Source organism: Strix aluco, chromosome 14 (assembly GCF_031877795.1).
Source record: "Strix aluco isolate bStrAlu1 chromosome 14, bStrAlu1.hap1, whole genome shotgun sequence".
NCBI lineage: Eukaryota > Metazoa > Chordata > Aves > Strigiformes > Strigidae > Strix > Strix aluco.
Window position 1 is genome coordinate 13,730,428 of NC_133944.1, and position 12,073 is coordinate 13,742,500.

Consider the following 12,073-nt stretch of genomic DNA (forward strand, 5'->3'; position numbering starts at 1 on the left):
CAAAAACTCCGATTAGGATTCAGAAGACCTCATCTCACACACACATTCTCTCTTGCATGTATTTGCTTTCACGCTAATTCCCACTATCCCATGAATGCTGGGCTGTTTTTGTTAAACTCCCATAAACACTAACATGACTTAACCAGGGAGATACCATCATTTTACACTGGAAAGTCACACCTATTTTAAGGAGTATAAATGAATAAGGAAGCCCACTGAAACAAGTGGATTGTTTACTTACACTACCAAATCAGAACTAAACAGTAGTAACACATATCATATTTATTCTACTGGAATAGCAGCACCTGCTGCCTTGAAAAAGGACTCTCAATTATAAGAATTATTATAAAGGTTAAAAGTGCAGAATGTATGGAGCTGCAAGGATGTATATGAATAACAGCACCAGTTAAGAGGGTTTTATAATGTTTTTAACACAGAAGTATCAAACTCTACAAGCATTTACTTAGGCTTCAAAGAAAAGTCTGAAATTAATAACCACAAACAATGCAGATCACAACACAGTGACTGCATATTCTGGACATGCTAGTGGTGCTTATAAAGCCTATTGGTGGTTTAAAGGCTCAAACTGAAATACTGCTAAGGTTACATTACCCATCCTCCAAAAAGCAATGTCAAAATCAGACTAACTTCGTTAACACACAAACTGGTTGCGTTGGTCTACAACCAGAATAGGGGTGATCCTTGTTAATAGGTAACATTTGAACCATGGGATGAAGAGAGAATCCACCCAAACCTAAAAAGGGTACAATTCCTACCATGAAACTATCATGAAGAGAGAACAAGAAGCTGGCTAATGAGCATGGCTGCTGAGGTTTGAAATCAGGATGGCGGTTAACACTGGGGTTAGTTGCTCACAAGCTCCATGTGGCCCTAAAGAAGGTGGTGCTTACATAGCAGCTGGCAGGGTTTATCCGCTCAACTTTCTCCAGCCCTGAAAAACAGCCTGGCAGCCTTCTAGCTCTCCTTGCTCTCAGATGTACCTTTTTCTTCTTTTATGATCAATAGTCTCAGGAGAGACTTCAGAGAAAACGTTGGCCTCAAGTACTCAAAATACTCAAGAGTTAAGTCTGGCATTTTTAGAATACCTGCGGGTAGTCTGGCAAATCAAGTATCCCACATTCACCCATCTCTAATGATGATTATTATGCACCAACAGCTGTCTACAGTTCAATGGATGAGGATCTAATTGATCTCATTACCTCCCCCCACATAAAGTGAAGAGCATTCCTGCTCTGTGGGTTTGGGGATCCTATGCTGACTGAGGGCCTTGTGCTGAAGACCTAGAAACAGACTATTTGGTTGTGCTGTTAGTTTGTTTTTAGCTGGTCAAAATCCACAGAAACAAACACTTTGTAATATACTGTATAATATATTACAATGTGGCTTTTGTCTTACCATTTTAATACTGAATAGCTCTGATAGCATTCATATGAATATTAATTTTGTAATAAAAAGCAAGAGACTGGTGTATTAGTTATGCGTTCTTTTGTTACTCTTAGTCTTTAATTATTATTATTAATGCTATTATGTCCAATTTCCCCTCACCTCGCTCACCCTCTCAGCCTCCACTGTGGTGCCCTGTCTCAGGCAGCATGCTCCTTCTGGAGCCAACAACAATGTTACTCAATTAACCCTCTGGCAGGGTACACTACAGTATATAAACTGTGTTGCTTTCTCTACTACAAGTCTCTGAACATCATTTCTGTCCTGCTCCCTATGATATAGCCAGGGACCCGAACCACTTCCTTCAGTTTGGGTTGCCTGCCTGGCACAGCTGGCCCTGTACATGGTTTGCCATGTGGCAGGTATAGCTGAAGTATTTATGCTCGGGTGCTCATGTGAGATGAATCTGCATTTCAGATTTTAAAAGTTACATTTCCAAAAGAAGAAACGCGTTTTTCAGAAACAAAAGGCCTGAGTTCACCTCTTTTGGGTGGGTGTAAATCCTCTGTCTTTAATAAAGTTATACCTGATTTATAACTGTATGAGAAGAGATTCTGGCCCATCATATAATATAAAATGCTCAGCTTTCTGCAGTTTGCTTATTCATTAAGATTACTCCAATGTCACTGTCGAAAAGATGCAATGAAAAATACCTATTACTCTGCAGCTATGCAACTGCCAACTCTCTCTTGTTTTTAAAAGAATACCACTGTTCATTTGGTAGTCTACAGCAGATATATTTTTAACATAAAAACACTATATTTAATTGGTTATGGATCTCAGTTCTTTTAGCACTACTGGAAATCACACAAAAACACATTAGTACAGAGCAATTAGTGCAATGGCAGTAAACAACTAAGGCACTATTAAGCTGTGGGTGATTAAATAGTATTACTTCTTTATTTTTTATGATATTAGACTTAGAGAAGATTTTAAACATATATTCCCGTTAATATTAATAAATTATATGAAGAGCAGGTGTCTTTAACTTCAGACAATTTTTGTCAGGGCACTTCAGTTTATCAGAAAGATTTTTCTTTTAATGGAAGATCTGTCCCTTTATACAGTGTATCACACTATTTCTTATCTCACTACACTGGGACATTTATACAGTAATATTATTTAATGGGAGTTATGAAATCACACACTGTTCCTTCAGAAAATAATACCCGTATCTCTACCAGCAAGGAACAAAGAGCTACCAAACTCCCAAAATAATATGCAATTATTTATATCCGTGCAAAGAACAAACCGGGTACTATTTGACAAATTTACTACAATGGGCTATAACAAACACTGTGATAAGTTAGCTTGAATGGCAGTAACCTTCAGGCAACATAAAAGACGAGAATCTGACCCAAGGACAGAACCCTTGTGGTATACCTTTTTAATCTGCCTAGCCCTCACAATCTCTCTGGACTCTGTACTTGTTTATAGATCATCCTCATGGTCTGGCACATCTTTTCCTCGGCATCTGATTAAGTTAACAATGTGCTGCTATTTGCATGCAGATTTGCCAGGCCTTTCTCTACAGCTGCTCCCAAAGACTTGGTCTTTCTCTGTAATGTGATAGCACAGCAGTCAGTAAATGCAATCTTTGTCAAACCCAGGTGTGCTCTTGATTTGGTTCTCATTCGTTCCAAGCAATTTTTCTTTCTGTAGCATTTATAAGGCTCTATTATAGTATAGCCACATCTGGAGCTAAAATTCTTCTATTAATTATATACTTTTACCACTATAAAGACAAATTCAGAGACAGCTACTAACATTTTTGTTGTTGTTCTTATTCCCCTTTTGACAGCCTGTATTTTATTTCTGTTGAAATTTAATTTTTAAAGCAGCATTCCTGATTTTTATTTCCATAAAAACAGTAATGCAAGCATGAAATCTAAATAGTTAGTATCCCTAGTCTAAAATCATGTTATCAATAGCAATATAAAGTACTAAGCTTATTTTTAACCTTTCAATACTTTGCATACAAGTACAATATTTTAATAAAGTATCCGTCTCGTTAAAAGAGTTACAATCTACTTGGGAAAGAAAGAAAGTGGTTAAACAAAAAACAAAAAACTTACTCAGTTCCCTAGTGGACGCTGGTTCACATCACAGAATCACCAAACAATTTGTTCCCTCCACAGTCAAAAAGCAGAACCAAATTTGATCAGCATGGTGACTTAAATGCTGTATTTTCTTTGTGCAATGAGGGTAATTTTTCAAGATCAGGTTTGAAGTAGATTAGTGCAGAAATATGAGCTAAGCCTTCACTCTTATCATCTGAGTATGGATAAAGGATGTATTCACCCAAGAGCACCGCAAGTTATTTTCTAAGAAAAAATTTTCCTACCTCTTTTTTTCATGTGTGCGAGTACAGAGATCATCACAACGAAGTAATAAATGGAGACTAGCAAACAGGTTTGACAAGTGAATATTTGCTGCGTAAATGTACATTTAAGAGGAAGTACTAGAAATCTTATTTCTTAATTTTAAATCTAATTTATAATCCAAAAGGTAGGCTTCTTTGCTAGGTAAATACCTGTGCATTAGAAGAGGTCAGCATGCTTTTAAATTATAGGAGCACTACAAAGAAATACCAATCCCCTCAAATGGGGAATGAATTCCATCTGACCAAATCATCCTTAGGTGGTCTCCTCTAACCCCTGGTCAAGTAAGGTTAACATGGACACAGTGGGCTGAGATCCTGACTTTACTATGAATTCTTTTAAAAGGGAGTATAAATGACAAACTTTTTTTCCTTAATCATATTTCTTCTGTTTTGTTTTTACTGATTTTTTACAGATTTTTACCAACATTTTAAAAAATGAAAGCATTCCATGCCCGTGCAGCTGAATTCACTGAAGCACTGATGATTTCTGAACTGTTTTTCTTTAATAAAATTACAAATAAAAGTATCAAACTAGCTTTACTCATGAAAAAGAAAATATAGCTGTAATGTTCCTCATGGTGGACTTTTTAAATTATTCTATTGAGGAAAAGCTTTTATTTATTTATAGCACATTTTATCTTCCTAAACCACTTCAGATTATTAGTTTGGCCTTATATACACACGCTCCTTTGCACACATACACAGACACGTGCTCACATGCACATACTCATATGCACACATATATATACACACATGCAAAATGTGTATATAAAAAAATCAGCAGACAGACAGAAGCTCTGTAACCAGATTACATCACAGGTTACAATGGAAATAAATAAAAGAAAATCTCTTTTGCTTCTATAGCATGGTATTTTAGTGGTGATGGTTTGACTTTTGGCCCACACACATATGCCAATGGCAAGGCTAACTCTAGGGACTAACAAAAAAGAATGTGTGTTCACAGCTGTACAGTACACCAATACAGATTACATGTTTTCAGTGTTGCGGCCACAACAGAATGCTAATTAACATACTGGAGTGATGAGAACGGCTGTAAGGGCCTTATTGTTCCATTATTTCATGCAGCCCAGCTGCCTTTGTTTATGTCACTTATCCTCTCGTGCCACAGGTTTTTACTCCAAAAATACTATCCCAATACAACGTTAATATTTAAAAAACAAAGAGGTGGCAGATTGTCATTTTTGTGTCAGTCTCAAACTGCAGAACTGTTAAGCTGTTCTGGTTCGGTATTTAGAAATAATTTAACAGCCATATTCAGACACTGCCTGCATTCTAACATAATGGCTGAATACTTGAACCAAGCAAATGCATAACTATCCTGACATCACTTATGAGATTTAGATTGGTCAGTTAATGGAAGTCTTTACCAGAATCAATACCATAACAGCTTCTTGAAATGAACGTGATTTTTTACACAGAGTGCTGTGAACAATAAGTACAGAAATATCCTACCTTTGTATACAGCACAAAGGAACTGGGATTTGAAATTAAGAAGCAATTACAGTTTTTTGCAAAGTAATGTTACAGTTGATTATTAGAAATAAACACATACAAAATAAGCACTTTTTAATAAATAGCTGGAGAATATTAAAATTCCACAATCCTATTATTCCTTTTTTCCTACTTTTTTAACAGCCATTTTATCTGCTAGCTTGGTTATCATGTTGCTGTTAAGGATTAATATTGATGATTGTTGCCAACAATGGTTAAATATTGCAGAAAAACACTTTTTATGAAAGAGATGTAGCCCTATCTGACTGTAAGTAATATTAGTTATGCCTGCTGCTTTGACTTCTTTGATTGATTTATGAAAAAAGCAATGTTAAATACCATTATTATTCTTATTTGTATTACAGTAGTGCCTGAATGTCTCAGCTCATATTGGCCAGATTCAGATCCAGGACCCTGCACTACAGCTAAGGAGACAATAACTTCCTAGTACAAAAGAAGAAAACAGTCCCTGTCCATGGAAGCTCATGCCTGTCAGCTCTGATCCTAAAAGCATTTATGTTTCTCAGGAGAGGAATCCACCAATATGGCCCCATTGACTTCTGTGAAATCATACACTGGGCTAAGTTTACTTTCGGGCTTAAAGAAACTAGTAAGGTTTTATTTAGTGAGTAGCAACAAGTGTGCAACTTAATGTGAAAACATCTGAAATGAGAAAAAAGAAAACAGCCAAAGAAAACCAGGACACTGGTGGTAGGAAGTTCAATGTACTGCTAACTGGTTACAAGTCAAAGTTTCTTTCCCTCATTTACTTGGTACAAACAAAAAGGAAACATTAATGATAAAGAGGTTTCCAAACAATTTATTCCATCAATTGCCTGTAATTGCTGTCAGAGCCTGAGCTTGGCTAGAACCTGAAGTGTTAATGGTGCATTTCTTCCTCAAATTACAAAAAATAAAAAAAAAAAAAAAAAAAAAGGATTCTAGTTCCAGTTTCACAAGTTTAGCTTTACCAACAAAGGGTGAGAGAGTTAGCAACATACCTGTCACCTCAGTCTTACCCAGTGAACAAAAAATCAGAAAGGGTAAGTCTTCCCAAAAATGTCATCTCCCTAATCAAAGACATACTGTTGTTAATCACAAAGCACACCAAAATCCTGAAAACATCCAATTGAGTGAACAAGCCCTAGTTGCTTTTTAATGAGTTTAACTGGTAATCTCAGATAAATGTGGAACTGCTTGAAGTGTCTGTCTTATGTAAGGCAGTAATGAGAGGATTTAATGTTTTCTACAGCCTACACAGCTTATAACAGTGAACATGCCACAGGTGTGGTACAATCTAATATATAGTAGTTTCTCAGCTATGACCATTCCCCTACTGTGGACAGAACATAGATTTTTTTTAACTGGATCCAGGAGCTAGCTGAATTACCCAGCTGCTCTGTGTTTAAGCCCCCAGCTAGTTTATACACCAATAATAATAAACCTTCTATAATAGCAACCCAGTCTATTACGGTGTTTCTCGCTCAAACTAAAAGTGGGTCACTTTTACTTCAGCTATGTTCATGGATGACACCACGGGATTTGTCCCTTCCTAAAACTCTAAAAAACATTATAAAAAGATACAAGTATGTGCTTAATTAACGGAGTTTTGTTTTGTTTTGTTTTCCAACAGGATGATCTGCTATTTTATGATACAGGCACACAATATCATAAGCCTATCAGTTGGGAATGCATTGGAAAGTTGGTTTTTTATTCATGCTTATTTACCACAATAAAGCAACACCTAGTCACAGTCACAAAATGAATACTGGCAATGGCCTCTTAATAAATTTTGCATCCTACAATTGTAGGTCCTAAAAATCTTCTCTCCAGATAATCCACTCATGCATTTATTTAAAAAAAATAGCATTTAATTCTGACATCAATTAAATAAAATTGATTACAGTATGTAGTAGGTGTGTTGTTGGAACTGTGATAGTCTATTCTAAGAATGGCAAGTGTTATACAGAAATGTAATAGCTTTTACCAGACCAGCCAATATAGTTGTGGAAAAAAAAACAGACAGGATTTTGGGACCAGAAAAAGGACTTGCTTGAGCTAAAATGTAGCAATTCTTTCCCTGCAGAGATATCTGCTTGTTTTCTAAAATGTTACATCTCTATAAACTGTCTTTCTGAAAACACATTATAAGGATATTTGTAAAATTAACACTTTAAAAAAACCAAAACCAACAAAACATTAGAGCTTACATTGTGACTTCCCTGAAAACAGGAAAAAAAATGGCATGACTGGACTGTATCCATTGCTTCATAACTTTTGGTGAACTACTTCTTTCAATCTTAGTTTATGAAATTCTATTGAAATTAACTTCTTGTAGCTTAGGCTGATAAAAATAACAGCAACAAGGCACTAAAACACTAATAAACTGATTACAAGGTCACATAAATGGATATGCATATAGCTGCTAGGCATAGTGCGTAAGTAACTTCAGGTGCAAGCCATAAAATACTGCAGTGTGTATGTAGTAAGCACAGGCAACTACAAGAAAAGAGTTTTCACATTTCAAAAATACATACTCTCTCTGTATTTAATTAGGCATTTAACTTAAAATTATTCCCATCCTAAGTGTAGATTTTAAATTGCTTTTAGAGCTGAATTTACCAAAGCCTAAGAATTTTTAACATTGGCTCCAACTCTGCAAGAAAACCTTGTCAGTTTACATAAGAGCTGCAAGACTCTCCTACATTATTTATCTACATCATATACAGCGTCCTTACTCTACAAACATAGACATTTTCAAAATAACCCTCAAAAAAGGGTACTTCTGTTTTTCTAGTCACTCCCAGACAATCCTCAGTAAGAAACAGACTTAGCTTGAAAATCCTCACTTGCAGACAAACCAGTCCAGGCACTATATAGCTGTCACAAGGCTGACAGCTTATTGTATGGAGGAGATCATACCTTCCCACAGAAAATCCCATGGGAAAGGCTGCGAACGAAAGAAATCCTGATGTGATCCATCTAACTGAGCAGGGCAGCAGTTGCCTTCTGCCGGGAGGACTAACCTGGCAGCCCAATCAAGCCTATCATATTGAACCCTGCCCCAGCCCTCCTCTCTCCAAAGCACTGCCAAAAGACCTCCACACCTTGCTCATGTCCAAGCCCTGCTGTCCCCCTGCTCTGTACCACCACATGCCACACAGAGCTAACTGTTTGGTCTGGAATGAGCTAGCCACTTCAGTTGCACATGTGGTCACAGAGCAGGAAACTGGCTGTGATGCAGCACAGAGGAGTCCCCCTGGAAAGCGCACTCTCCAGCAACAGCCTAACACGATGGCCTTCTCCTCACCAGCAAAATTCGTAGCTGCTCCACAAGGGAAGCAGATAGCAAGTCAAGGACATCTGCACAGGGGCTTTGTGCTTCCACACAAACTCTAATCCAATTACAGCCATGCTTTCATGGATCCTTAAGAGGCTCCAAGAAAAAGATGGCTTAAGGCTTGAGCTGCATTCCTTTTTCCCGGTCTTCGTGGACCAGAAGTTGATGATTTGCAGCTTCCTATAGTTCCCAACCCACCCATCCCTACCTGCCAGCCTCCACTCCTTCCCCCCACAGCGGTCCATCATCAATCAGTTCTTCAGATGCTTGCCAGAGATCTGCTTTGTTCTGCATCCAATTCCGAGTGACTGTACATAAGAATTTCATTCCCATGCCTGTGCTTTCCGCCTGGGAAATTGAATCCTTCATGCCATTATCCTTCTATATTGTCCTCAGACTGTATGGAACAGCTTCCACAGTAGTCCAGAAAAAGGAAGCCTGCTACAGAAGCTGGGCCCTCCATCTGCACGAAGTAGCTTTCCCACATCAGGATTCCCCTTCTCTGAGAAAAACACTGCTGCGTTTCAGTTCCCTAGTGCAAAAAACAGGATTTCCAGACTTAAAAATTATGTCATATAGAGCATAAGGCATTCCCTTGGCCTTAGAAAATCCCAAGGCCAAGGGAATCTTGGGGCTGGGTTCTGCAGCTGAGGAAGCATTATTCTGACTGGGCTCACCGTCCCCTGGATGACCCTTGGTAGGCATGTGCTTTCCACACCAAATCACAGGAAATGTGATGCCTTAATCTTTTCTAAGTTTTGCTTAATTTGGGCTTTTTTTAAGTTTTACTTAAATTTGGGGTTCAAGAGAACCTAAAGTTCTGCAGAAGTCCAGTGATTTTGGCACGAACTCAGGAATACCACATTGCTGAATTGACACGGCTGTAGTTCAACCATTGATGTCCAAAGCCACATTCCCTCTAGCCAACTGAGTTTTTTCCAGTGCTCACAGCACACCCAAAGCATGCACTATTAATCAACTAATGTAAACTGTGTTATGCCTTATTATATTACAGACACTGGATTTCTGTGTTTGGTGGCATGATCTTGTTGCTTCAGAGGCATATTTTTGAAGAAAAAGCTGCTTCAGTTGGGGTGGATTTGTGAATTGCCGAGCATAAAACACACATCAGCCTTTTAAAGCAACCGACTGGCATTACCATAACACTGTCATTTAATGTATATGAAGTTATAAAGTTATACTTTCAAACACTCAGACATAACCGAGTGCTCAAAATCCCTTATTTGAAGAACAACAAAATAATAAGAAATAATAATTATAGCAATAACTGCTTAGTATTTGTATGATAAAAGTGCTGAAAAGACATTAACTAATTAGTGCTCACAACACCCATGTGAGGCAGAAAAGTATAATTATCCACATGCTACAGATGGAAAACTGACAATGTGGAGTTACCTGCCTTTCTGAGACATGCATGAGGGGATAATCATCTAATGCAAATTCATCAAAAACCCTACGGGGAAAGCACCAGTACAATGGTCACAGAGGTTCACTTTCCTCCCTGTGAGCTCTGATGCAGCAAGTGTGCATCACGGAGAGAAGCAGCGTGGAGAGGTGTGGGACAGACATACGTACCTTGCATCTAGAAACTGTGCAGAGAGAAGACAGAGACAGCTGCACAGATCATTAAAGGCAGCCTGATTACTTGAGCTTGACACCTTTTTCTAGAACGTCACTCACAGTGTTGGGGTAGTAGGGCCAGGGCAGGAGGCCAAGTGGCTTCTGCAGGAGGAAGACACCTGTACTGAACCCAACTGAATATACAGCTTTGGCAGCACAACCTCTGACCACATACTTAAGATTCAAATGAAACACTTGGGTTTTCCTACACTTCCCTTGCATCTCTTTTAGGAGTCAGGTAGGCTGGGTTATCTTGCACATGGTACATTTGGACAATGGCTCACTTGGTGGATTTTATTTTTTCATTGTGTAAGACTGTTAGCTCAATTCTGTATAACCAAGAGGTTTGGGTGAGTTGCATAAAGCATGGATAAAACTACCCGCTACCAATCACAGTCAGAGGCTGATCAAAGCCAACATTCATTAACTTTGAACACAAAATTGTCTGAATCCATCAGTAACTGCAATGGTGCCTAATTAGAGAAGGCATCGCCTATTTCAAAAGCCATGCTATCTAGCTGGACCATTGAACAGTAGAGAAAAGTAAAGAGTAGCAAAATCTCATATGAAGGAATTAAAAAAGCACAGTGATTTCACTCTTTATGCATGGCACAAGTTATTATCTCAAACAGTGACATCGATAATAGGGGCCTTTATTTAGAGAGTGCTGAGCTTCAGCAATTCCCATTCACTTTAGGTGGAATTGAGGGTGCTCAGCAGGACTGAAAAAAACAGTGACCAGCTAAACATTGTAGTGTGTGGTCCAGGAAGCTGGAGAGTGCCTGGAGAAAAAGGAAGAACCATAATTAAATACAAACCTAATGGAACACGGACAGCCAGGATCCTGTGTTCTCCCCAGTAGCACTTTTACCAGAGTGAAATGGAGCAACAATAATCTAAGCTTTATTCTGTCTAGTCCCCCTTCCACATAAATAGTCTAGGAAAAATAACAGTGAAGCTATCAGTCCCAGGAAAGAAACTGAATTGAGGGAAACCTAAACAAAAGTTTTACTTCAGATTAGAGATTAAGAGATATTCAGAACCATTTCTCACATACATCCACTGATGTTGCAAATGTTTGTTCTGTGTTGATCCTGCCCTTTTGCACTTGAACTTTGAGTACTCCAGCAAACCAGCTTCACTAGCAGGAACATTTATGAAAAAAAGGAACTTCAATGACTTGTCAAAGTAACCCTGAGCTGTGTATCAGACTGTAACATTGAAACACAGTAATTCCTAGTGGCTTGGCTGGTCTAAGAGGCTGGCTGTGACTCCCTGTTAAACCCCACCTGTCAGCAAGCAGAGCACTTGCTGGAAAGTTAAGTGGGCTCCCGTGTGGGCCTGGAGCAGGTAGTGCATTATCCCAGCAGGGTGAGGAGACCGCGACGCTCCGGCAGAGAATTCGCCTCCTCCTGAAGTCAACAAGAGTGCTGTCATTACACTCCACGGGATCTGCACCTCATCCAGCAAGGGCACGATGCAACCCAGGGGAGCAAACGCAGAAACACCCAAAGCTAGGAAGAAGGCATCGACTGACTCTTGTTATTTTACTGTTTTTGTTGCTAATAAAGCAAAACCCCAAGGAGGAGCTGAGTTTTTAGTCTATTTAGTATAGATTTTCTTTTAGAGAGTATTAGGATAGGCATCTGCTTCCAGTTACATCTATTAGCCAATGAGGAAACGTAAACAACAGCATGTGACTTCTGCAACTAATCAACATGGTGAATATTTAC

At 38.6% G+C, this 12,073-nt stretch overlaps 1 protein-coding gene across 9 annotated transcripts in view; it reads right to left on the reverse strand.

Annotated features, from left to right (window-relative positions):
• ZNF536 (zinc finger protein 536) overlaps positions 1-12,073 on the reverse strand; it is a 352,727-nt gene that overhangs the window by 219,751 nt on the left and 120,903 nt on the right. The window contains exon 1 of one of the 9 annotated variants that reach the window (XM_074839496.1): positions 2,848-2,913. The exons of the other annotated variants lie outside the window; for them this stretch is intronic. The gene's annotated coding sequence lies outside the window, so the exon portion shown is untranslated. Of the gene's footprint in view, positions 1-2,847; positions 2,914-12,073 lie in introns of those variants that run through there. 9 annotated transcript variants of the gene reach the window in all.